At 45.7% G+C, this 27756-nt stretch overlaps 1 long non-coding RNA gene across 1 annotated transcript; it reads right to left on the reverse strand.

Annotated features, from left to right (window-relative positions):
- Positions 1 to 396: 396 nt before the first annotated feature.
- Positions 397 to 27720, reverse strand: LOC120372759. The gene is made up of 3 exons (XR_005585174.1): positions 27629 to 27720; positions 10890 to 10982; positions 397 to 491 (listed from the first exon to the last, which is right to left on the reverse strand). It is a non-coding gene; the product is annotated as an uncharacterized LOC120372759 (long non-coding RNA).
- Positions 27721 to 27756: the final 36 nt, after the last annotated feature.

The following is a 27756-nucleotide window of genomic DNA, read 5'->3' on the forward strand; positions in this document are numbered from 1 at the left end:
AACAGAATCATCATCAGATTTTTAAGTAAAGCTTACGCGCTCAGAAGCAGCTTTATTTGAACTAACTGAGGAGGCAACTGTGTTTAGTTGCTAACCTGCAGGCGAAAGGGACTGTACCTTGCATTCCTTTCAATGTTACTTACACAAACCAAACAAATCAGGTCCCCCAGAACACCGGGTTTGGGGCCCCGGGCACAGGTCAGACACATTTGTGTAAGAAGCCAGGCTCTTGTAAATTACAGCGATGTCTCAATAAACAGATACCCCAGAGCTGAATCAGAAAATGTGAACTCAATTTACAGCCCTTCAGGGGGTTTCAAAGGCACTCAATACCTGCCTGATGCCACCACTTCTCCTCGAAAGAGGTATCAGAGCAGGGGACAAGTTGTCAGATTTCCTGGGTTCTGTTCTTGGAGCTGCCAATGACTTGTTGCGTGACCTTGGGCAAGCTCCATCACCTCTCTTTGCCTTGGCTTCCTCATCAGTACAACCTGTCAGGAATAAATAATTAATAACTTGACCGATATTTTCAGATCTACGGTGGAAAGGCACTTTAATAAGTTATTACATTATTACTTTGGAAATCAGGTCCTGAAAGTGTTCATAGGCTCATTGATTTTTAAGGCCAAAATGGACCACTATGCTAATCTAATCTGACCTCCTGCATAACAGCCCGTAGAACCTCCTCCAGTAATGTCCGCATCAAGCCCATAACTTCTGTTTGAGCGATAGCATATCTTTTAGGAAGATATCCTGTCTTGATTTAAAAGCTCTAAGTAATGGAGAATCCACCACATCTCTAGGTAAATTGTTCCAATGGTTAATTACACTCACTCTTTAAAAAATATACTTTATTCCTAGTCTGAATGTATCTAATTTCAGCTTCCAACCATAGGCTGTTCTAACTTTGTTCCATTAGATTAAATAAACATCTACTACCCGAAATCCCTTCCCCATCCAGATACTTGTAGGCCATGGCTGAGTCACTTCTTAGGCCTGGTCCACACTAAAAAGGGGGTTCGAATTAGGGTACGCAAATTCAGCTATGTGAATAGCGTAGCTGAATTCGAAGTACCCTAATTTGAACTACTCACCCGTCCAGACGCGGCGGGGTCGAACTCCGCGGCTCCAAGGTCGACTCCGCCACCGCCGTTTGCAGTGGTGGAGTACCGGAGTCGACCGCGGCGCTTCCGGAGTTCGAACTATCGCGTCTAGATCAGACGCGATAGTTCGAACTCCGAGAAGTCGAACTCACCGCGTCGACCCGGACAGTAAGTGTGGACTAGCCCTTAGCCTTCTCTTGGATAAGCTACATAGATTTTGCTTCATAAACCCGTCACTATAAGATATATTTTCCAAACCTCGAATAATTTGTGTAGCTCTTTTTTGAATCCTTTCCAATTTTCCAACACTGTTTTTGAAGTATGGAGCACCAGAACTGACATAGTATTCCAGTAATGGTCTCACTAAAGCTGTATTCAGAGATAACACCACCTCTCTACTTCTGGGTGATATTCTTCTGCTTATACATCCAAGCATCACATTAACCTTCTTAGCCCACAGCATTGCATTGGGAGCTACCATGACCCCTTAATCCTTTTCAGTGTAAAGTGTTCCGTGCTGACTCTGGTACCCTGTTTGTGACTTGATCAATGTTTAAAATTAGGGATAGGATGAAGAACTGGAGTTCTGATCTAAATTGGCTTAAATTAGGCAAGGGTTCAGGGTTCAGAGCCGCATTCGAGGTTGGGGTTTCAACTGCCATTTCTTGAAGCTCCTCTTGTAAGATTTCAGCCCCAAATGGCAGAATCCTTGGAAATCAGCTGTTCACACGAGATTCCTGCCATCTTCTGCTTAATCCAAACCACATTTGGAAAAGTGGCTCCCTTTGTGCTTGGATCTGACCTGGAATAAAACCTGGGGGAGCAAGTTCTGATCTAGGGATTCAAATCCAAGCTAACCCATCCCTGAAATTTGGGGTTCGATTTCAGTTTCAAGTTGGGGGTCCATCTCTGTAACACATGGAAGATGGCATTAGGCTTATATCACCGGACTGATGTCACTCCTCTTATGACAGTGACATTCGACAAGTACACAGTAGAGAAATGGTGCCAGAAAAGAGGCAGGAAAAATTATTTTAAAATTCATGTCAACAAGACAGGGGAGGGAGAAGCGAGATTATGCCCCTAAACCCTTGGTGTGGAGCAAAAGGAAAAAATATACCATCCAGGTATATTATACATGTGAGAAGGGGAGAGACAATAAATTTAGACAGAGGGAGATGAGATTTTACTAGCATGAGTGAGAGAGAGAGAGAGAGACTTCTGTCCTCTGCTGGATGGAATGTTAGACCCGTTCAAATCGGTTAAAATTCTGCTGCCCTGTAGTACCCTTAATATTACACATGGACTCATAGAGGGTCTGCCCTAATGCCACTAGAGATTACAGATCAAATGGAAAGGGTCTGCAGTAGAAGACCCTTAGTTCTGTCCCTATGACTCCAGGGCTGTGGATTTACATGATCCTTCTCCTGCACCAGCAGTAAACCATTGCACAAGATCCTTGAGTTACTGTGGGACCAGCACAAAGGAGTCTTAGATACACCCAATAAGGACCCGTCATAAATGGCTGGTTGCGGCGTCACAGTATGAAAAGGCTCAGAACCTCTTAGCGTCACCAGGCTGATGATGTAATTTTCAAAAAGGGGTATTTATTAAAAATTAATTGAAGCAGAAAAGCTCACACTACTTAGAAGTGAATGAGAGAAGGCGGTTCTCAGATGTGCTGTCTTCCAAGGAAAGAGGAGGTTACTTTTTTTTTTTTTTTTTTACAGGAGCCCTAGGATTTGAATTGCCTCTCAACTAGCTTCTGCCATCTGCACCATCCTTTGCTGATTTGTTATTACCCAGGTTCTCTGTTGTTTTACGTTTGCCCAGTCTTAGTTTTTAATGAATTGCCAGAAAGGAAAAATGCATCAGAGCAAAGCCCTGGCTCATCCTGGGATACAGCCTTGTGAAGTCATGGTGCTCTAGTATCTCTTCAGGTTCGTTTCCTGTAACACATCAAGACGGCAGCTGTACTTCACAGAGCAATCATACGGGGTGCAAACTAGGCAGGAGGCAACAAACTCTTGGGGAGAGGAACTTTCATCTGCCAGTCTGTACAGAGCAGCTGACTCCACTCATGTGCTTCAACTGCAGCCACGCTGAAAGCTGACGTTTAAAAAGAAATGGATTTTCACTGCAAATTAGTTCCTTGACTATTACTGCAAACACTCCTAGGAAGGAAGGCCCTACGTTCCAATCCTCTGCCTTCTAACTGCCCCCTGAGACTAATGATTATTACAACTGCTAACACCAAAATGTTTGCATAGCAGCCTAAGCAGACATACGGCTTTACAAACATCCAGCGAGACAGGATCCCTGCCTCTAAGAGCTTGTAATTTGCAAGACGAGGCAAAGAAAGCAAAACGTGGACAAGAGGAAAAAGGAAGAGGCAGAGAGAGGACTGCGGAAGACTGCAAGGCAGGAGGCTTCTTGGGAGAAGGGTCTGACAGAAGGAAGAGGGCATTAGATGGACAAACTGAGGGGAATGCCACCAAACAGAAGGGAAAGCAAGGGAGAAAGCACTAAAATCTTCTATGATTCTATGATAAGCCAAGAGCAGCAGGAGGAGATGAAGGGAGAAGGTTGGGAGGACCATGGGATGGGAGGGAAGGGACAGCAGAGCTGTAGGTAGAGGAACGGTTAAGCAGGATCGTGAAAGTGAGAATGAGGCAGTTGAATCTGCTAAGGTAAGAGATAGGCAGACAATGGAGGGATTCAAAGACAGGAGGGTGATATGGACCAATAGGAAGGAGAAGAGGAGGACTTTAGCAGCAGATGGATAGACTGGAGGCCAGAGAAGAGAAGGTGACAGCGACCAACCGCGATGGCTGAAAAACATGGATTTTTAACATAGGCCATTTAAAATAATACAAGTCAGTGGTTTTTTCCTCCCACTTTCCCACATTCTTTTACGGTTTCCCAAATGTTTCTAGTTACAAAACAGTAACAAAAAGTGTGGGAAAGTGGAACCTTCTCCCCCCAACACTTTACACTTTTAAATATAACACTTTCACTGTCAAAAGTTGGAAATGGTCCAACGGAGGGGAAAACACCACAATTTTTAATTAAAAAATTTAAAATGTATAGAAGATTCTGGTTTTCTTCCCCCGCCAAATTTTTCATTAAAAATCATTTTCCCCTCCCAACATTTGTCATTTAGACACTTCTATTTTTTTCTTTCCCATATTTTGTTTATTTTGAAAAGATTTTGGAAAATAAAAAAAATAATTTCAAATTTAACACTGTCTTTTGGTGGAAAATGTACAACCTTCCCTAGTGACCAAGGCCTGGGCCAGAGCTTTAGCAGTGCCGACAGTGAGGAAAAGACAGACCTATGCTCTACAGAGGAAGAAATGACTTAATGAGAGCCTGGATATGGGGAGAAAAGGAAAATGAAGTTAAGTTTGGCACTGTGAGCCTGAGACGTACAAGGGACTGTGGAGATATCAGTGAGGAGAGAGAAGGCAGGAGTAGAGAAGGTAAGTTTTGGAGAAACTGAATTTGAGATGGCAGTTGGACATCTTGGAGAAGGTGCCAAAGGGTCATAGGGGAATGGGCAGGGTAGAGAAGTAGCTGTGAGAATTATCCATACAAAGCTGTAACTGAACTCCTAGGAACAGATGAAGTTGTCAAGACAGTAAGAGGGGCAAGGTGAGGGGACTGAGGATATACACCATGAGAAACTCCAAGAGCTGGGGGAAGAGAAGAATTGCTAAAGGAGACCTGGAAGGAAAGAGAAAAATCTGCTTAGCAAACTTCCTCTTCTAAAAACCCAGAAAGAACAGTCTGTAATAGAACTTGTTGGTCACTGTACTGCCAGAAGGGTCCTGAAGAGGCCTTCTATAGCATTTTCCAGCCTGGCTGTTCAAATAGCTACATATCATCTTCGGAGAGATTTCTGTATTACGGTGTACAGAAGTTGACCAGAGGAACAGGCAGTTGCATTATTTACCATTTCATAAGTTAAAAACAGCAGATGATGGTACTGTGGGTATTAGTGTGTCCAGTGGAGTCTATTGTGCTCCTGGCAAAGAAGCAAGCATTTTCCCCAGGAATTCAATCAATCCGAAGAAGTGGGCTGTAGCCCTCGAAAGCTCATGCTCAAATAAATTTGTTAGTCTCTAAGGTGCCACAAGTACTCCTGTTCTTTTTGCGGATACAGACTAACACGGCTGCTACTCTGAAATCAATAAAATGCATGTTTTAATTTCTATTGATTTATTTGCCTGTTGTTCTCTTCTTTTTGAGTTTCGTATGATAAGAAAACCAACACACTGTGACGTGCTCCGAGCGCTTTCATTGTTCTGTTATGTGTCAGTCACTGGAGCAGCAGCTACAGCAAAGATCTCATGCAAAATCCATCTTCTTTAGGGAAACCCAAGATTCCTCAAGGAAATGGAGCGCTGAAAAACGCCCAGCTGTCTTGGGGCATAGTTGGTTCTTTCCAACAAGATACTTGAAGGCTTTATGTGTGGCTTAGCCTCATGATGGTGACAAAAGCTACTTATCCAGCTATAGCAGCATTAAAACTTCCCAGGCATAAAGGGCTGGAATGCTAGTGCTTATACCTCTGATACAGACAGCTTTTTCTCCAAGACATCTGGCTTCTGTGGTGCTTTGTTTACAAGACAAACAGGTTTTATGCTACTCTCGGCTCAATAGGATCATGCCAGTGTAACAAAGCCTCCTCTTCACGCCCTGAGAGGAGGCAGAGCCGTAACCTCTAGAGATTACCTCTCGCTACTTGCCAGGGGTGGAATTACGTACGGGTGTCCCTGGACTAGAGAACTTCCAAGTGTGAGGGAGTTGGGGTGGAACCAAGAGCTGACTGTCAAACTGCCGAGCGGAGAACATGCTTCATCTAATCAGCTCTGGAGCAGAGCCTTGCCTGCCGAGGCTGAATAAATTACCATGGTATCTGCAACAGCTGTGTGTTATCTTCTGCCCCCCCCTCCAAGCCTGCCCCTGCTGGGCATGTGACAGCACCGTTTCTGATATTAGCCTCGGAGAATAAAGTTGTCTCTGCCATCACAACCTAACAATGCCAGGAGTAACAATGGAGGGAGGGAACAAGGCTACTGAGGCTTTGTTCCCATTTCACTGGTGTCACCCCGGCTCCTAGTGCTTGCTCTGACTTGTTGCTTCTTTCTGGGGGTGCCTTTATCCTCCCCGTTCCTCCAAACCCCTCTCTTGTAGCTGAACTGAACGTGGACTAGCAAGTGGAGTGGAGCGGAGCGGTGAGAGTCAGGTTTCCGTGGCCTATTCCCAGGCAAGTTGACTAATCTCTCTGTGTCTCAGTTTCTCCATTACACCACCCAGTAAGGCTCAGTAAGTGCTGGCAAAGGGCTGGAAGCTCTCTGGATGAGTGCAGCTGTAAAAGTGCAGTGTATTATTATCTGAGGCAGAGCACAGCACCATTATCCGACCAGCAGTGGTTACTCCGGAGAGAACTGTAGTAGGCCGCTCACACCCTATAGATTCCATGGGTCACCTTTGAGACTGTGCAGCTCTGCTGGTCTGAGCAAAGGGAGTCCCTGCTAAAAATAAAAATACATGACTGTTGCTCAACACTTGTAGGCCAATGTTTTAAAGCACTTATTTCACTGACATGCTCTTTAAAAAAAATATACGACTGAAAAACCCTTCTATAAATAAAGATAAAAACAGAGGCCTCAATCCTGCATTGAGACACGCCTGCCAGCATGGGGCTTACTGCAGAACCGGGTCAGCAGAGAGACAGTGAGGTCTATTGGGGTGAGCACAGGCTAGGGAGCCTGGAATTCCCAGATCTATTATCTGTATCATGGTTATGCCTAAAAGGCACCAGCTGAGGTTGGGGCCCCCCCGTGCAAGGTGCTGTGCACACAGGTGGAAAGATTCAGTCTCTGCTACAAAGAGGTCATAGTCCAAATAGACAAGACAAAAGGGTGGGAGGGGAAACAGATGCGCACAACGTAAAGTGACTGGCCCAAGTTCATGCAGCAGGTTCGTGGCAGAGCTGGGAATAGCACCCCACCCTTCTGTGTCCTAGTCCAGTGCCCTATTCACTGCCTCTATTCCTGGCTCTGCCACTGACCCTCTCTGTGGCCTTGAGTAAGTCACAAGAGTGCGGTGCCTCAGTTTCCCCAAATGTAAAAAAGGTTAATACCTACCTCATGGGGGAAGAAGGGTTGTGAGGATGAATTTGCTCCATTTTGGACAGTGGTTTTAATGTGCAAAGTGCTACATATTGTTACTGGGTTTTGGCACAATGGTTTTACATGGCACATCAATTCCTTAACCCCAGTTCAGTGCCAGCACAGCTAAAAATTCCTCTGAATTTTGCTATCTGTGGATTACATCCAGTTAGATTTTAGGCTCAATGATCCTATAGCATTGCAAGAAAAATAGCCGTACTTCAAAGGAAATCGCTGCTGAAATGTCATGTCTTCTGGACTGAGACTGTCAGCTAGGATGCAAATTAGTGCTAATTGGGATGGTGGCTTTGATGATTCAAACACTAGTCCAGTGGGAATTGGATTAAGATTCCTAATTCATTCAATTTAGGCTACTGAACAGATATCAGATGTTAATTACACTGTTGGTCACTACTGTCCTGGGCCACATTGGAACCCACTGACTTAGACGTGAAAGTTCTGTAGCCCAGTAACACGTCCCTTGTATCATCCAATGACTCCAAATAAATGACATTTGAAAATTAATTTAAGAGTGACTCACCTGTGCTTTGTGTTGCCTACATTCTGAGTGCACTTTGCATGCACCAAGTTCTTTGTGAATACACTCCCCAAACCCTAGAGAAAGTAAATCATTTCTATACTGGTAGGTCCAGCTACTTGAAAGACTCATTATAGAACAGGACGCAGGTTTATGATGGGAATAAGCCCATTCTTGTCTCCACTTTGCTTTTTGAAGAGGGGCAGAAATGCTTTGGAAATAAATAGGGACAGGCAAGCTGGGCTGGAGACTACATGAACCCACACGGTCCTTCATCCAAGACACAAACTGGTCTCAGAGAAGAACCATTTTGGAGGGAGAAGGACCTATGTCCTTCCTTCTATTTTTCATTTAGCTGCTGCTCTGCCTTGCCAGAAGAAGAAGCAGCATAATACTACAAGAACAGTTGTTTTGGTGAGAGTGCGCAGGGCTGCTCAAATACAAAGTCTATAGGGCTGGTCAAAGATTTTCCATCAAAATGTTTTTCAATGGAAAATCTGGGTTCTCCGTGTAATAAAACGTTTCATGGCAAATGTCTGCTTTTCTCCAAAAATTTCAATTTTTCACTAGAAAACCAAAAATTGTCAGCTAAAAAAACCTCTCCCCCCTCCCCCCGGGCCTGCTAGAGTTTTGTCCGTTTTCTGCTGAAATTTTTCAGTTTGGGTTTTTTTTTTTGTCAAGGTATCAAAAGTTTCCATCAAAAAACCCATCCCTGTTTCTGACCAGCTCTATTGGTCTATGTTCCCAAGGATCTTTTTGTATAAATCAAATGCAGACAATAATGGTAGGAGGGGAAACCTCCTAATTATTGTTTGAGCTGACAGGTCTGAGCTTTCGGGGAGACTCTGGCTGGTTAGAAGAACATATCAGCAAACGCACACAAAGGAGGAGGCACCAGGACAAAGAAACTACAGGCAAAACAGTGCATAAAACAGACACAGCTTATGCAAATGTGAGTCTGTGACTTTCCAGGCACTGATTGGGAAGTAAATTTGATTTACTTATGAGCCCCTTCAGCAGCAATGGGCTGTCTTTTAAGGCCCCCGATAGACCTGGTGTTGGTCCTGCTTTGAGCAGGGGATTTGAGCAGATGACCTCCTGAGGTCTCTTCCAACTCTAATGTTCTATGACCTAATCCAGGGATCAGTAACCTTTGGCCTGCGGCCCGCCAAGGTAAACCCCCTGGTGGGCTGGGCCGGTTTGTTTACCTGCCACGTCCACAGGTTTGGCCGATTGAGGCTCCCACTGGCCACGGTTCTCCACCCCAGACCAATGGGGGCTGCGGGAAGTGGCGTGGGCCGAGGGATATGCTGGCCGCCACTTCCCGCAGCCCACATTGGCCTGGAGCAGCAAACCGCGGCCAGTGGGAGCCACAATCGGCCGAACTTGCGGATGCGGCAGGTAAACAAACCGGTCCGGCCTGCCAGGGGGCTTACCCTGGCAGGCTGTGTGCCAAAGGGTTGCCAATCCCTGACCTAATCCAAACTCACTCCTCCCTTACTCAGCTCTTGTTTTCTCCATCTTAGGTCATGGACCGGATATTCAGAAGACTAGCAAGTTAGTGAAGTCTTCCATTCAATGCATGTTGTGTAAGTGAGGCTCAGGACATGGTTGATGAACTGATAAGGGTTGTTCTGAGCTTGTCCTGAGTGAAAACTACTTTTTGAATATCTTATGAGCTGCACCTTTCTTGGTCTTTTGGATGCTATGATATACAGAGATTTGTCTCCCGTGTACCCATGTGAAGGACTGTCTGGGAGGAGAGGAAAAGGAAACATACTGAAATAACTCTTAGATTAGGCTTACTTATTGCTGTCCTTACAAGAGAATGCAACTTTCATATCTCCACTCATAGAGGTAGGGTGAGATAAGAGATACCAGATAAAGGACATTTTGAGATGGCAGAAATACTCCACAAGAATAAACAGATGGGATCCTTGATAATAAGGAACCATGTGGTCCTATGTTGAGTATCACTCACTACCAGGAGGATCTTCTGACACAACAGAGGCCACTTTCTACATCTTGCAAGCTACCATCCTAAACCCATTTCTTCTTGGCACTAGGACCAGCTGAGACTGGCCAATGGCCTTATACATTGGCATCCAGCCACTTGCAGATGGCCAGGAGCACAGGTATGCCAGGTTCATTATGGATCTCTTGACTTAGTACTATGGGCTGGATTCCTGCCCAAGCATATGGAAATGTCCTTTCATGCCTGGCATTATGGTGATACACCTTTGCCAGTCAAGAGAAGAACTGCAGCCATTTAGATCATACTCTGAAGTCTGCACTAGAGAAAATGCAAATGTCCAGAGCCTCTCTCTGGCTTGGATAAACAGCCGCATCATCCTTTTGGAAGGGTGAATGTTGTGAGCATCAGTAGACTGTTTGGCAGCCTATGTGACATGCGCCTATTGGGTCCATCCCTTTCTCAGCGGACAGGTCTCCGGATAACAAAACCCACTGCCATAGTTGGCTCCCTTCTGACAATCACAGCACAGAGAGAATGGGCCACAGAGTCTGAACTCCCCAGCAACCCATCGAGAAAGTGCCTTCAGGTGAGGGGTGAGACATGCAGAGTGGGGAATCTTGTGTTCTTCACCGTTTAGTGTGTGTTCCACATGCCCCCTCAAGTGCCTAGTCCATATAAAAGGATAATGAGCTAGTTACAGGTGCTACCTAAGGGGCTTAGTCATTTGGAGCTAATGCTTTTACCATGTACATTTTGGGGTCAATCCCACTAAGGCTGCCTACAGCTGAACAGCCACTTCTGTGCTATATCTGCACTATGGATATCCAGGGCACTGCACACTCCAGGCTCCCCAGCAGATGCCTTTCTAAGCACTATTGTGTAACCCCATCCCCTGCATGGAACAGGCCTTCACGTTGCTACAACACTCAAAGCAACGAACAATTTTTTTTCTACCGTGAAAGCTCTCGGTATCTATTTTTCAAATTCCCTTTTGAAAACTGTTCTTAAGTCTTGTAGCTTAATTTGCATGGTTCTTTTTTTAAATTCTCATCCTCCCTGGATTAAGCATTGCATCTGTTCCATGCAGTATTTACCTGCTGGAGGAAGACTTGAGTCTCTTTCTGAAGTCCCCAGATCATTGCATTTCGGCTTCTTTCTCCCCAGCTGCCTCAGCCTCATATTATTTCCTGGAAGAAAATGTATTTCATTTTGTAGCAGTTACTAATCTGTCAGTCAGCTTCTCAGGGATATTGAATCTATTACAGAGAAAAACCTGCTTTTAAATTACATTTCACATTAAACTACCTCATTACCTCCAAAGTGAGATGAAACACAATTTATATGTATTTTATCGTATGGCTTAATATCAGTCTCCATTCAGCAGGGCTGTGTTTAGCCTAGATTACAGACCAGGCTGTAACCAAAAAAGGGACAAAGGATTTACTCAAGTCATGTCAAAGAGACCTCATAGAACATACACAGATCACACTGCTGCCCCGGTACTAGCCTGTGAATTTATCCTCCTGGATGAATGGGGGCATTTTATAGATTGGGCAGAAATTATATGTAAGAGGATTCTACCTAGACTAGGTGGTGTAAATTACTGGTGCTTATCTGTGAGTATTTCCCTTGTATATGCTGTCCACCCACTTACAGCCTATGGAGAGACTTAGATTACCTTAGATTCAGAATTGCTTGGGGGGCTAAAGAAATAGCTTATCTCTATTGGGTTGCATTTATGTATCTGGTTGGGAGCATCAATGGGAATGGTCTAGAAATGGACACTTCAGCCAGAATTTTTTAAAGCCAACCTTCCTTTTTGTGGATGCAACTGGTGTAATTTAACTGCTTGATATGCCTTAACTTTTTGTCTGTTTTATATATAATATTTCCAATGGGCCTATCTAGGTACCAGTCAGAGAGGCAGACATTTAAGGGCATGATTTTACGGCCTGTCCCTCTTTCTATGCCTGTGGTTTTGAGGGCACAAAATTTTGCAGGCATGATTGCAGTCTGCCTATTGGGAAATTGCACCCACAGCCATTTGCACCTATAAAACCATGGGCTTGATCCCAATCCTAAGGGAAATCTTCCCATGGAGCTGTTCAGATCAGGCCTTGTTTGTGCAAAGAACAAGGGTGGGCTGCAGCCAGCATGAAAACCAGGCACTTAGTATTCAAGGAAAAGTGCATTTCTCAATGCTCAGACAGGAGGTGGGTGACAAATATCCCCTCTGTTAACATAATCCTCCATATCTCATGCAAACATTATATAGGATTTGCTTGGAGCAAGCCAGGTTTATAGCTCCACTACTTCCCAGAAATGAGATCACTACCTCTGCCTTGAGGCCAACGCAACTCTTTCCAAGAGGGGTTTGTTGGCCGTTGAACCTTATCTCATGGGCCAGTGCCAACTACATCCGACTGAGAGGCAAATTCAACACACCAAAAAACCTCAGCTGGTCTAAGACATGCAGCTAACCGGAGCAAAGCAAATAAACTTACCTGTGCAGAGCCTAGCACAGCGGGTCCTGGACTGGGGTTCCTGAGTGCTACCGTAATATAAATAATCATTATAATATTTTTCACTAGATGATGTTTACACTTCAAGATTTTTTTTTAAGTTCATGCTGCATAACTAGATCACTGTTCACACTGTTATTTTACCTAGAAGTAATGAATAAAGCTGGCTTTGTTTGCATGTCTGTATTTCCAAGTGAGGGAAGATGTGCTGAGCCAGAGTCTCATTTTTGGTGCTCAGGGCGTCCCTGGCAGAATGTTATGCTTAAGGTTTTGCTTAGGAAAACACTCTAGTAATCAACAGGAATAGGCATCTGTGACGGGTTAGATCACAGAACCCCCCTCGGGAACTGCCAAGTGATGTGCCAAGACGACTTCTACCCCTGCTTTCCCTGCCAGCTCCGGCCCCCAGCACCCTGTCTTGTTGAGCTAGACACTCCCGTCTGCTCCAACACAGACCCAGAGGCTGAATTACTTGCCCCAAAGCTGCAGACTTAACTGAAAGACTTAACTTAACTGAAAGCAGCTTACAGAGGTGTTCTTGTCTTTAACACTCAGATGCCCAACTCCCAATGGGGTCTAAACCCAAATAAATCCATTTTACCTTGTATAAAGCTTATGCAGGATAAACTTATGAATTGTTCACCCTCTATAACACTGATAGAGAGATATGCACAGCTGTTTGCTCCCCCAGGTATTAATACATACTCTGAGTTAATTAATAAGTAAAAAGTGATTTTATTAAATACAGAACGTAGGATTTAAGTGGTTCCAAGTAGTAACAGACAGAACAAAGTGAATTACCAAGTGAAATAAAATAAAACACGCAAATCTAAGCCTCATACAGTAATACAATTGAGTACAGATCAAATCTCACCTGAGAGATGTTTCAATAATTTTCTTTCACAGACTGGACACCTTCCTAGTCTGGGCACAATCCTTTCCCCTGGTACAGCCCTTGTTCCAGCTCAGGTGGTAGCTAGGAGATTCCTCAGGATGGCTGCTTCACTTTGTTCTGTTCCACCCATTTATATATCTTTTGCATAAGGCGGGAATCCTTTGTCCCTCTCTGGGTTCCCACCCCCTCCTTCTTAATGGAAAGACACCAGGGTTAAAGATGGATTCCTGTTCAGGTGACATGATCACATGTCACTGTAAGACTTCATTACCCACTTGTCAGCACACAGGTATACAGGAAGACTTACAAGTAAAACAGAGCCATCTGCAGTCAATTGTCCTGGTTAATGGGAGTCATCAAGATTCCAAACCATCATTAATGGCCGACACTTTGCATAATTACAATAGGCCCTCAGAGTTATATTTCATATTTCTAGTTTCAGATAGAAGAGTGGTACATTTATACAAATAGGATGATCACATTTAGTAGATTATAAGCTTTGTAATGATACCTTACAAGAGACCTTTTGCATGAAGCATATTCCGGTTACATTAGCATATTTTCATAAAATCATATAGAGTGCAACGTCACAGCATTCTGATTGGCTTTTCCCATGAGAGGCTCACAAGTCAGTTTGACTTTTCATACATTGCCTGCAAATCCAAATGACACAGACACTCCATAAATGCTAGGGCATCAGTACAGGCTCCAGGTATCAACCTGTAGCTCCTGGGCCTAAAATAGTGCCTCAGAGCAGTAAGGCAGTGTTTCCCAAACTTGGGATGCCGGTTGTGTAGGGAAAGCCCCTGGCGGGCCGGGCCAGTTTGTCTACCTGCCGCGTCCGCAGGTCCGGCCGATTGCGGCTCCCACTGGCTGCGGTTCGCTGCTCCAGGCCAATGGGAGCTGCTAGAAGCGGCGGCCAGTACGTTCCTTGGCCCGCGCCATTTTCAGTAGCTCCCATTGGCCTGGAGCAGCGAACCGCGGCCAGTGGGAGCCACGATCGGCCGGACCTGCGGATGCGGCAGGTAAACAAACTGGCCCGGCCCGCCAGGGCCTTTCCCTACAAAAGCGGCATCCCAAGTTTGGGAAACACTGCAGTAGGGGATCTTGGTGGATGCAGTTCACAGTTCCTTGCTGGTGGAAGATTGACTACTGTTAAAAATTAAAAAGTCACTTAGACAAGTTAGCTGTCTTCAAGTCACCAGGCCTGATGAAATACATCCTAGAATACTCATGGAGCTGATTGAGGAGATATCTGAGCCATTAGCAATTATGGCTTCCTCCTGGAAGACAGGAGAGATTCCAGATGACTGGAAAAGGGCAAATATAGTGCCAAGCTATCAATAGGGAAATAAGGACAACCCAGGGAATTACAGACCAGTCAGCTCAACTTCTGTACCCGGAAAGATAATGGAGCAAATAATTAAGCAATAATGTTTGCAAACATCTAGAAGATAATAAGGTGATAAGTAACAGTCAGCATGGATTTGTCAAGAACAAATCATGTCAAACCAACCTGATAGTCAACAGTGTGCCCTTGTTGCCAAGAAGGCTAATGGCATTTTGGGCTATATAAGTAGGAGCATTACCAGCAGATCGAGGGATGTGATAATTCCCCTCTATTTGGCATTGGTGAGGCCTTATCTGGAGTACCGTGTCCAATTTTGGGCCCCACTCTACAAGAAGGATGTGGAAAAATTGGAAAGAGTCCAGTGGAAGGCAAGAAAAATGATTAGGGGGCTGGAGCATATGACTTATGAGGAAAGGCTGAGGGAACTGGGATTATTTAGTCTGCAGAAGAGAAGAATGAGGGGGGGATTTGATAGCTGCTTTCAACTACCTGAAAGGGGGTTCCAAAGAGGATGGTTCTCAGTGGTAGCAGATGACAGAACAAGGGGTAATGGTCTCAAGTTGCAGTGGGGCAGGTTTAGGTTGGATATTAGAAAAAACTTTTTCACTAGGAGAGTGGTGAAGCACTCGAATGAGTTACCTAGGGAGGTGGTGGAATCTCCTTCATTAGATGTTTTTAAGGTCAGGCTTGACAAAGCCCTGGCTGGGATGATTTAGTTGGGGAATTGGTCCTGCTTTGAGCAGGGGGTTGGACTAGATGACCTCCTGAGGGCTCTTCCAACTCTGATATTTGATGATGCCATGATAGCTGTCTTTGACAGGGTAAAAAGTCTTGTGGATGGGGGGAAGCGGTAGACGTGGTATATTGACTTTACTAAAGCTTTTGATATTGTGTCGCATGACCTTCTCATATACAAACTAGGGAAATGCAACCTAGATGGAGCTACTATAAGGTAGGTGCATAACTGGTTGGAAAACTGCTCCCAGAGCCTAGTTATCAGTGGTTCACTGTCATGCTGGAAGGGCACAATGAGTGGGATCCCGCAGGGATCAGTTCTGGGTCTGGTTCTGTTCAATATCTTAATCAATGATTTAGATAATGGCATAGAGAGTATACTTATAAAGTTTGCGGATTATACCAAACTGGGAGGGGGTTGCAAGTGCTTTGGAGGATAGGATTAAAATTCAAAAGGATCTGAAGAAATAGTCTGAAGTAAATAGGATGAAATTCAATAAAGACAAATGCAAAGTATTTCACTTAGGAAGGAACAATCAGTAGCACACATACAAAATGGAAAATGACTGCCTAGGAAGGAGTACTGCGGAAAGGGATCTGGGGGGTCATAATGGACCACAAACTAAATATGAGTCAACAGTGTAACACTGTTGCAAAGAAAGTGAACACCATTCTGGGATGTATTACGAAGAGTGTTGTAAGTAAGACAGGAGAAGTAATTCTTCTGCTCTACTTCGCTCTGATTAGGCATCAGCTGGAGTAGTGTGTCCAGTTCTGGGTGTCACATTTCAGGAAAGATGTGCACAAATTGGAGAAAGTCCAGAGAAGAGAAACAAAAGTGATTCAAGGTCTAGAAAACATGACCTATGAGGTAAGATTGGAAAAAATTAGGTTTGTTTAGTCTGGAAAAGAAAAGACAGAGAGGGGACATGGTAATAGTTTTCAAGTACATAAAAGGTTGTTACAAGAAGGAGGAAGAAAAAATATTCTTAACCTCTGAGGACAGGACAAGAAACAATGGGCTTAAATTGCAGCAAGGGAGGTTTAGGTTGGACATTAGGAAAAGCTTCCTAACTGTAGGGTGGTTAAGCACTGGAATAAATTGCCTAGGGAGGTTGTGGAATCTCCACCATTTGAGACGTTTAAGAGCAGGTTAGACTAACACCTGTCAGGGATGGTCTAGATAATACTTAGTCCTGCCATGAGTGCCGGGGACTGGACTAGATGACCTCTTGAGGTCCCTTCCAGTCCTATGATTCTATGCTGTGGGTCTTCTGGCTTTATTCCTCTCTATGCTTTCCCCAGACCCCTAGCTCTATTTATCACGTACCACTATAGTGGTACATTTCATTACACAGAGTTTGTTGCTGATGTCAAACCAGAGACACCTACCTACACTGTTGTGTTTTGATTTCCACTTTAGTTGCTCCACATCCACAGAGGAGCTATATAGATGCACTTACTCCTTTCCACACCACCTTCTTCTGCCCTCCAAGCATCATGTCTTCGCTACCAGCTTTGTGGCTAAAGAACTTGTCCATGCAGTTCTTAGCAGCACAGGAGAGGGAGAATTTCTGGTTTCAAATGTAAGGGAAGGCGAACACAAACTCTGATAGATTCAGTGGTTGGGACCAACCCCTATTGTTGAGGGAAAGATTATTAAAAGTGACACATTGCCTGCCACTCCAGAGATCCAGTCTGGCACGCCTTAATTCCCCCAGCATTAAACAGAGTCAATTGTAATTCAATCCAGCCCAGCCCTGGTAATGAAAGTCTTCGTGTCTGTGAGGAAACCCCTAGTGGGGGTCTACTCTGTGGAAATAGCTCTGTTTGCCTTTAGTAAGGCCACAAGGTTGGTCAGAGCAGGGGGCACTCCCCGCTATCCGAGCTGCCCCTTGCTCTGGCTGCTGGCAAACAGGAGGAGCCTTTGTGCTGTGGGTTCAGATTTACTCTATTCTGTCCTGTTTCATTTCTTGGTCTTAGATCACATCAATGGTCTCTGAGTGCTGCGTGTTAAAACCAGCTTCACGCCGCGAGATACCCACGAGGCTAAAGCTGGGATGTTTTGCCCATGGCTCTCTTCCTGGTGTCGAGTGAATGAGGTGAACCAGAAATCTCTGGTGCTTTCTCTCTCTCGCTCTCCACACAAGCACACACTCAATCTCATTCTCTCTCTCTTACATTCTCACTTTCTCCCCCTCCTCTCTAGTTACGTGAGGTTATTTTTCAGGTAGCTCCATCCTGGTGGCAGCCCATAGAGTACAGACACTGCATGCCCCTCTAGCATGGCTATAAAGAGCAGTGTAGACAGTGAGGCGTGGCTTAAGTGAGTAAAGACATGCCTGAACCATTAGGTTCTATACCCTACATGGCTCTCTACTCACCCAAGCAGTGCTGTTTTTAGCAGTGTAGTTACCTGCTGCCTCACCACTGCTGAAGCCTCTCTCTGCCTCAGGAAAAGACACAAGCCGCAAGGAAAGGCTTTGGTGGGGGGAGGTGGTGGGGAAAGGCTCTGGCAGCAGGAAGCTACATGTACCCTACTCACCACCGCACATTTAGACAAGACCTTGATTGCACCCTTACCCAAATCAGCACATCAGACAGACCTAATCCCTCTCCACACCTGCACACCCTGCCAAGCCTTCCCTGGTGTAACTCTCTCTGCCACTGCTGGGAGCGGGCCAGTTCCAGGCAGCAGCTATTGTAATCATGGCAAACAGCAGGCTCACACCATTTAAAAGGGCACATTTTAAAGATGGTGACTGTGTCAAACTCACCTAGCTTCTGAATACCATCCAACCTGCCATTCTTCTGGTGGCTCTCAACCTGCAGCTGGTAGCATCACTCCTTCTTTGCATCATGGAAATGTTGGCTTTGGGGTCACTGCGCTTGCCTCTTCTCCCTGGAACCTTGGCTTCACCTTGCTGAGCTTTCTTCTTTGGAAAGTGCTAGGCAAACAGCCCTCCAGATGGCTGAAACACGGCGCCTCTGAACTCGGGATGGGAAAGACCTCCCATCTCTTGCTGCTCCTCCTTTCCCTGGCCAATGCGGGATTGCTCGCAGTGGGATACTGCCCAATAGATTTTAAGTATCCCAAGTGGTAGAACCTCCACTGCTTTCCTTGGGAGATGAATCATTAGCCTAACAGGTCTCCTCCTCAACAAGTGCTCCCCATTCTTCCTAGTCAGAGCCCATCTTGTGCTCCCCCTGGAATTCCTTGCTCTCTTCAGGGACAGCGGCCCTTGGCTGCTACGGGAATGGATCCCTGGGGAGAGTGGGGTGGAAATTTTTCATCAAAATGGTTTCATGAGGGAAAAAAATGCTGTTTTCATTGACATCTACGTGTTTCTGAAAAAGGTGTCCTGTTTAATGAAAGTTCATTTTGAAAAATAAAACCAATAAATTAAACAAAGCATTTCAATAATGTCCCAATGGCCCATTAAAACCTTACAGATAAGAACAGACATTTCAGAAGGGAACATTTCAATTTTCCTTTTCAAAACCATATTTAGTGTTTCTTTATATGAAAATCTTTTCTAGAAGTTCAAAATCAGAATGAAATATTTTGATTTTATATAAATTAAATGTTGCGATTGTCCCAAAATGTATTATTTTAAAAATTTGTTTTTTTGGTAAATTTCAACTTTGGGTGGAAGGGTGTAGTTCCATGTTGGAATCATTGTCAAACAACTCATGGAATTTCCTGCGAAACAAAATAAACTGTTCCCACCCAGCAATTTGTAGATCATGCTGTTAATCTGGGAAAGTGCTTTGGGATCGGAGGCTGTGCTGAGCAACCTGGGATGTGCAGAATCTAAAGCTGTGTCTTCTCCTCCAGGCTTCAGTTGCTTTTCTGTCAAAGCCAAGTTTATCCCACGCTGCTTCTGGGGCTGCAATGGAAGATGCTCCCTCCAGCTGTGCATATCTGCATTACACAACCAAGACTCTGGAGCTCCTTGCTGCCTGGGGAACTGATTGCATTTCCTGAGCCACTCCAGGCTCTGCAGCACTGGGAGCCACTCAGCGCTCAGCTCCCTCCTCCTAGCTTCAGCTTTGCTCTTGGCGATGGTGCAGTTGGACCCCTTTCCAAAAATGCTGCCTTGTCAGGGGAATTGCTGTGGTTCACAGACGAAGGCTCTGCTTCCTCCCGTCGCCTTCTCCCCGCAACCCCTCGTGAAGGTGATCTCGACGAGAATCCAAAGAGACACTGTTTGTCCTGCTGTTATTTTGTATGAGAAGCTGCTGGGCCAGATTAAAGCCACGCGGGAGGAAGCGCCTTTGCGCTCGTCTCTTTCGCTGACATTTGCGAGCTGCCAGCTGTCAGCGGAGGAGAACCTTTCAGACAAACCTGGGGCCAAACTCTCAATTCAGCAGCAAAGGAACAGTCCCCCCCAACACCCCCAGACATTCACTGAGAACAACGCCTCATCCCGCTGCTCTGGGTCTGGGTGTCAAGTCAAACAAAGCCACACACAGGTATCCTACCCCCCACAGGGCTGAGTTTTCAGTGCCAAAGGAAACTGGACTGAAGGAATTGTGCAATGGGTATATGTCTCTCTCGCTGGAAGTAGGTTTCCACCTCAGTGGCTTGTGAGCCCGGATGCTATTTCTGCCTTCTCATAGCACTGCTGCAAGATGGACCCTCTCCCCGAGGGGAGAAGAGTCGCCTTGGTATCTAAAAATAGCCTTAATGAGTGCAGGGTGACTCAGATAGCAGGGGAACCTTAATCTGATTAGCGGCACCATGGCAGAGAGCAAGAGAGGCACATATATACAGATGGATTCTGGTTTGATGGATCCACAGGAAGCAGGGGAAGGACTAGAACGTACTGCCGCTTCGGTGCCATGTGAACCTGGACTCAGGCAAGGCCAGGCCCATCATGGGATTACTACTGATGGTAACAGCAGAGCAGCAGTTTGCCCTACATGCCTTCGTTTCTTCTAACAGGGATACCGGTGGCTTTGCCTAGGGCTCCCATAGGGCCGGCATGCTTGCTTGTTTCAATCCATGAGTAAGTTTACTGCTCGTAAAAGGGAGCAATAGCATGAGCTGCAGCCACATCGGGTATGTCTACACTACGAAATTAGGTCGATTTAATATGTTGATTTTTTAGAAATCGATTTGATACAGTCGATTGTGTGTCCCCCCACTTAAGACCATTAAGTCAGCAGAGTGCGTCCACAGTACCGAGGCTAGCGTCGACTTTCGGAGTGTTGCACTGTGGGTAGCTATCCCACAGTTCCCGCAGTCTTCGCTGCCCATTGGAATTCTGGGTTGAGCTCCCAATGCCTGATTGGGCAAAAATCTTGTCGCGGGTGGTTCTGGGTACATGTAGTCAGCCCCCCATCCTCCCTGTGAAAGCAACTGCAAAAAATCGTTTTTCACCTTTTTTCCTGGGTTACCCGTGCAGATGCCATACCACGGAAAGCACAGAGCCTGCTCAGCTCGCTGTCACCGTATGTCTCCTGGGTGCTGCTGGCAGACGCGGTACTGCAGCGCTACACAGCAGCAGCTCCTTGCCTTTGCAAGTTGGCAAAGACGGTTAGCAGCCGTATTGTACCGTCTGCTGCTGTCTCCTGGCTGGCCTTGATGAAGTCGGTCGGGGGCACCTGGGCAGACATGGGTGCTCCTGGCCGGCCTTGGTGTGGTCGGTTGGGGGTGCTTGGACATAAATGGGAGTGACTCCAGGTCATTCCCATCTTTAAGTCTCATCTAATGGAGATTCAGTCCTGCCTGGAATATCAGGCAAGCCCACCAAAGAACCAGAGAGGCAAACAGCCACTCCGGGTCAGAGCCCCAGACATTCCGCTTCTATGATGAGCTGCATGCCATTCTAGGGGGTGCCCCTACAACTACCCCACCCCTGTGCTTCCCTCCTCCCCCACCCCTCCTGGGCTACCTTGGGCTATCCCCCCCATTTGTGTGACGAATTAATAAAGAATGCATGAATTTGAAACAATGACTTTATTGCCTCTGCAAGCAGAGATCTCAAAGGGGGGATGGGAGGGCGTTTGTCTCTCTGGTAGGCTTGCCTCAGCTCCTTAAGTTTCACGCGGCACTGCTGCAGGTCCCTGTTATAGCCTCTGTCCTTCATGCCCTTGGAGATTTTTTCAAATATTTTGGCATTTTGTCTTTTAGAACGGAGTTCGGCTAGGACGGATTAATCTCCCCATACAGCGATCAGAGCCAGTACCTCCCGTTCATCCATGCTGGAGCTCTTTTGCAATTCTGAAACTCCATGGTCACCTGTGCTGATCAGCTCGCCACAGTGGCCAAACAAGAAATGAAATTCAAAAGTTCGTGGGGCTTTTCCTGTCTACTTGGCCAGTGCATCTGAGTTGAGAGTGCTGTCCAGAGCGGTTACAGTGAAGCACTCTGGGATAGCTCCCGGAGGCAAACACCGTTTAATTGCATCCACACTACCCCAAGTTCAACCCAGCAGGGTCAATTTCAGCACTAATCCCCTCATTGAGGAGGCGTACAAAAATCAATTTTAAGAGCCCTTTAAGTCGACAAAAATGGCTTCGTCGTGTGGATGGGTGCAGGGTTAAATCGATCTAATGCTGCTAAATTTGACCTAACCTTGTCGTGTAGACTAGGGCATAGAGTGTGATAAGTGCTATGCAAACTCACCTCACTGGCCAATGCCTCTGAGGCACTTCATTCGTGACCTGTAGTCCCCTCTGCTATCCCAGTTGAGATCCCTCCCCTAGATTCACCAATGCATCTTCATCCAAGTCTGCAATATCCCGTGCTTTTCTGGTTGAGGATCATCGTATAGCTCTGCAGATACCCCTCAATTCTGGCATGCAGCAACACCCAATGATTCAGCTCTGCTGATCCACGTCAGTCTTGACCCCGGTCTGAGCCCCACTCCCCAATTTCTCTGCTGATGCAGTCAATCCTGACCTGTAACCCCCTTGCTATTGTTGTTATTCTCCAGAGCACAGACTGCCTGTGCTGCTGAATTCAGCTAAGCTGCCTGGTACAACAGTTCTCTAAAGTGCATACATGTCACTGACTGGCAGGCTGTCATGTCGGTTTCTTGCAGATAAGAAGGGATATGAGCATATCATGTTTTATCCAAAGATCCCAAAGTCCTCAGCAAACCTTACAAACTGGAATCATGTCACCCATTGCTGAAACACAGCCACCTTTGGGCATAAGTGTGACAAATTTTAAACCATCCAGGGCAACACTGCAGAAAAGTTCACCACAGAAGAAAATGTACTGAACAATATCACATTCAGCTACAACTGTGGGGGAGTATTAGCCAGGACATTAGAAATAACACCCCCTATGTTTGTTATCCTCGTATGCAGACCAGCCACTTGAGGGGGATGTGAAACTCACTGAACTAGTGTGGATAACAAATACTATGCCCAGCTAATACAGCAGGGTCCTCAGGCCAACTCTTCAGCACCATGCACAAGAGGTATGTTGCTGAACTGAAAATCAGCTCTCTGTTGTGCTCTCTCACCCATACTCTGACTGGGATGTACGCCGAAGTCACTTCCTCTGAATTTTACACCATAGGCCTCAATTCATCAGATCTTTATATGTAGGGCCATACCAAATTCACAGCCATGAAAAACACGTCATGGGCCATGAAATCTGGTCTCCCCGCCTGAAATCTGGTGATTTGTGTATTTTTACCCTATACTATATAGATTTCATGGGAGAGATCAGTGTTTCTCAAATTGGGGGTCCTGACCCAAAAGGGAGTTGCGGGGGAGGTCACAAGGTTATCTTAAGGTGTTGCCACTCTTACTTCTGCACTGCCTTCAGGGCACGGTGGTTGGAGAGTGGCGGCTGTTGGACGGACACCCAGCTCTGAAGGCAGCGCCCTGCCAGCAGCAGTGCAGAAGTAAGGGTGGCAATACCAGGCCATGCCATCCTTACTTCTGTGCTGATACTGGCAGTGACTCTGCCTTCAGAGCTGGGTTCCTGGCCAGCAGCCGCCGCTCTCCAGCTGCCCAGCTCTGAAGGCAGCGCCGCCGCCAGCAGCAGCACAGAAGTAAGGGTAGCAGTACCGCAACCCCCCCTGCAATAACCTTGCGAGCCCCCTCCACAACTCCTTTTTGGGTCAGTACCCCTACAATCACAACCCTGTGAAATTTCAGATTTAAATAGCTGAAATCATGAAGTTTACGATTTTTAAAATCCTCTCACTGTGAAAGTGACCAAAATGGACCGTGAATTTGGTAGGGCCTTATTTATAAGGAGAGAGCAGATCCAGACACCTCCCAGATGGTGGAATCTGTATAAGCTCAAAGCATCTTCAAAAGCAAAGGACTCCATCAGTGCAGGCGGTCTTCTCCAGAGATAGCCATCAGCCTCAGGTGGGATTTAGGCTTATCAGGACACACTGAGTCCAGCCCAACCCTTTGTCAGTAGATGGTTTTATCATGTCTGCCACATTTTCAGATCCAGTACCAGTCTTTAGAAAAATAAAGGGGGGGGGGAAAGGAGTGTGTTTGTGTGAAAAATTAAATCAACCTCACAACAGATGCTCTGAGGCTGCCTCTCAGCCCCTCAGTAAATGTAGCATGCTCTGGTGCCACGATGGCTCACTCCTGCGAGACAGTGCCGCACAATCACTTAGCATGAGAGTTTTGGCAGGGCAGAGACATCCTGGTGTTACGAGTGGGACTTCAGGTCCTGTGTGGACAGTGACTGCCAGTCTCCCACCCTTACTGCTCTATGATGGTTTGTGGACTATGTCAGAGGACATTAAAGACACAGCTTTAAAAAGGAGTCCCTATCCATTTACTCATATCCACGTCATCTTCATCATTCCAATCATCTTGCCTTGCTCCTCCCTTTGTAATGCTACCAGCCTGGATGGAAACCAGTAAACTAGAGACTTCAATGGATTTTTAAAGTTGCATAAAGCTGTATAAACTTTCCTGCTCCTCAACAAGTTGCATAAGATCTGTCTCTCACACCGTCATGGTATGTTTGTTAACAAAACCTTCTCACTCTCTCATTAGCTTATTTTCCTTGAGGGCTACTTTAGTGAGAAGGAGACAGTTGGGTTAATTTTTTATCAGGAAGCCGGCAGAGAAATCAGTATTCAGATGAAGACAAAGTCACATACTTTGCTCTGAGAAGCATTTATTTTTCATGTGTTTTTCCAGTGTGTGGTGATATCGCTTTTATTTTTTAACTCATATCAAATCTATTGGGTGGAATGCCCTGCAGTGTAGACTGCACGCCACCCTGGCTAATGCTACACTGCTTCTAGGTATAGAAGAATCTGTCATTTTCAATGAATCTTGTGTAAGTGGACACATTGTAACAGGGAAGTCAATAGGTGTCTTCATTAAATTGAGCGCCGAGAAGTGAAAAACTCATTTTCACTCTCTCGGGGAGATTAAGTTGTTAGATGCAAGTACATTGGGTTCTATGAATGTCCTATAGAAACACATGTGCTGTTTAAACTCTTTGGGGAGGTTGTTACCTTTAAAGAGAAATGCCTCAATGAAGCCAGCAGGGGCTTTGTTTTAGTTTTTTTCCCTAGCGTGAAAAATATGGAGAATGAAAATTTTCAGTTGATGCTTAGACTGTTTTCGTTGGAGGTAACTGAAGGACCATTCTGGTACATTCCAGTTTTGTTTGCTCTGAGTTGGAGTGTGGAGAAAGAAGAAGAGGTGAAGGCTGCTAAGCCACTAAACTTACCCAAACTGGGTTTTCACTGCTTTTTAACCATGGAAAAGGTTTCTTTAGTGTTCTGGAGCTCCCACGTACCAACCATGGTGGCACACGACTCCAAGAAGTGCTCAGGTCACTCCCTGTAATTCAGATCAAGTTCAGCCCATGAACCCAGCTTCCCTGGCAGGTGTGAACAGAGAAGGAGATTTGCTCCAGTAAGGTTTATTTCTGAAACCTGAGAACCCCCTGGTTCCTCACCCACACATTTTTCCTTTTCAAAGATACCCTTAACATTCATTTGAGAAGGCTGCTTTGACAATGGAATAGTTTTAGTGCAGAGAAAACATATTTATGTAACTGATTTATTCCTTTTCTCTCATGAGTTTTCTGCGTCTTTTGGCCCCTCTGCTCAGAAAATACATTTAGCTTTAGCAGGTTTATTTCTTCCATGCGTTTAAATGCCCTCTCTCTCATGCACACATTTGCAGAGGTGCCTATCAAAAAAAACACATGCAGACACAAATACACATGCATTTTGCACACACATGCACCCTCTCACACACCAGCCCAGAAACCTACCAACATACTCTAATCTATACACACCCATCCACTGAACACCTGCATGTACACACATTCAAACGCTGCCAACACATGTACACATCCATATGAACACACACATACACCCTCACATATCCAATGCCACTTTGAACCCCCAGCTGGCTGCTATGCAGCTGCCCTAAGATCTGGCTTACAGAGTCCTGTTGAAAGCCTGGCCCTAAATTCTATGTGTCTGATTTCCTCTCACATTAATTTTGCAACTCTGTCAAAATTCAGTGCAGCTACTCCTGGCTGACATCAGTGTCAGTGTAATCAGAATCAGACCTTGAAAGCTAACAAAGTCCCTTATGAGAACATGGCCACAAACTAACAACACTTAATATACTGTTCACATAGAATTTCATGGGCTGAAGATATAGTCTGTGTATATGGACAGGTGGAATGTGATCCACAAGGTACCAAATTTCCTTCAGGCCTCATCTTCTGTTGCAAAGTGAGTTCCTGTGGTGAGCAGCTTGTGATTGCAGTACAATAACCTGTTATGTGAACATAAGAACGGCCGTACTGGGTCAGACCAAAGGTCCATCCAGACCAGTATCCTGTCTACTGACAGTGGCCAATGCCAGGTGCCTCAGAGGGAGTGAACCTAACAGGTAATGATCAAGTGATCTCTCTCCTGCCATCCGTCACCACCCTCTGACAAACAGAGACACCATTCCTTACCCATCCTGGCTAATAGCCATTAATGGACTTAAATTCATGGAGGTTATCTAGTTCTCTTTTAAAACCTGTTATAGTCCTAGCCTTCACAACCTCGTCAGGCAAGGAGTTCCACAGGTTGACTGTGCACATGCACTTTCAGATTCACTGGCATGTTTACAATACTGGCAAATTAAACACCTCTTTGTCCAAAAGTTATTGCAACAAAAAGCTCCACTATTCTGCAGCTCCAGGCTTTACCCAGCCATCCAGATTTCTTTCAAGGTGCTCTGCTTCAATCTAAAGTAGCAGAGAGGTTGTGTGGGGGTGTGTAAATACTGGATGAGAGTTAATTTTGGTGGCGAATTAATACATGAACTCAGTGTTGAAGGCATGCTTCAAAAACACAGAGCAGCTGGGAAATGGTCTCACGGATTCTATGGGGAATGCATCTCAGGTTATTAATCCAATCAGTCATTGGATGCTGCCTCTCATTCTTAATCATGTTTCTCTGCCAGTGTGCTGCCCACATTTGCAGGTCATTAAGCTAGACCAGACTAAGAGTTTATCTGCACAAAAAAGCTAGGTATAGCTAAAGCAATACAAGCTCCTGAGTGTGGATGTAGACATAGTAGTAGTGCTAACACCAATGTAGCGTATCCCCCTAAGGCAGTGTTTCCCAAACTTGGGACGCTGCTTGTGTAGGGAAAGCCCCTGGCGGGCCGGGCCGGTTTGTTTACCTGCCCCGTCCGCAGGTCCAGCCGATCGCGGCTCCCATTGGCCGCGGTTCGCTGCTCCAGGCCAATGGGGGCTGTTGGAAGTGGCGCGGGCCGAGGGACGTATTGGCCCCCGCTTCCCGAGGCCCCCGTTGGCCTGGAGGGACCACCTTATGGGGTGAGAAGGTAGTTTTGCATCACCCATAACCCCTGCATTTCTTGACCTGACCACTCAGGTTGCCATTCAGCTTTTGCAATCTGGACACTTGCCCAGTAGGAAGTGGACTGAGACAACCAACATATTTCACACAGGCCCGGGTGGGAATTCCATTCACCCACTGCTACAGCTGTGGTTCCCATGAGAGAAAGGCAAAAGGCTTTTTTCTTTCAGTGGAAGTGTAATAACTTACTGTATAACAGGTCCATTGTTTGTACTCTCTCCAGGGCAAAAATCTAGCCCTCTCCTGTCGTTTTGCTGAGCATTTTCTTCCCCTGTTCAAGGTTTTTAATGAAAGCCTCAGAAGGTTTCTTTGTTTAAGACTGAGAAGGTGGCTGATGGACTAAGAAGCCTGCAAAGTGCAGGAATGGCTCATCAGAAAATACAGTGGCAGGCAGTGTAGCCTTCTCCCCAGGACTAATGTTTATGACAAGAGAGCAATCTCTGTAAATCATAGGCCGAAAATGAAATGGAAAATGCCCTACCTTGGCGTTCTCTCCAGCTCTATGTACCGTCTCCTTCAAAATCACGTTGTTCCCTCTCTCACTCATGCAGCCAATATATAGTCCTTCCCCAAGCACCTATGCAATGGAAAGAGGAGACTGAGTTGAGG

The sequence above is a fragment of the Mauremys reevesii genome, linkage group 10 (genome assembly GCF_016161935.1).
Source record: "Mauremys reevesii isolate NIE-2019 linkage group 10, ASM1616193v1, whole genome shotgun sequence".
In the NCBI taxonomy this organism is placed as follows: domain Eukaryota; kingdom Metazoa; phylum Chordata; order Testudines; family Geoemydidae; genus Mauremys; species Mauremys reevesii.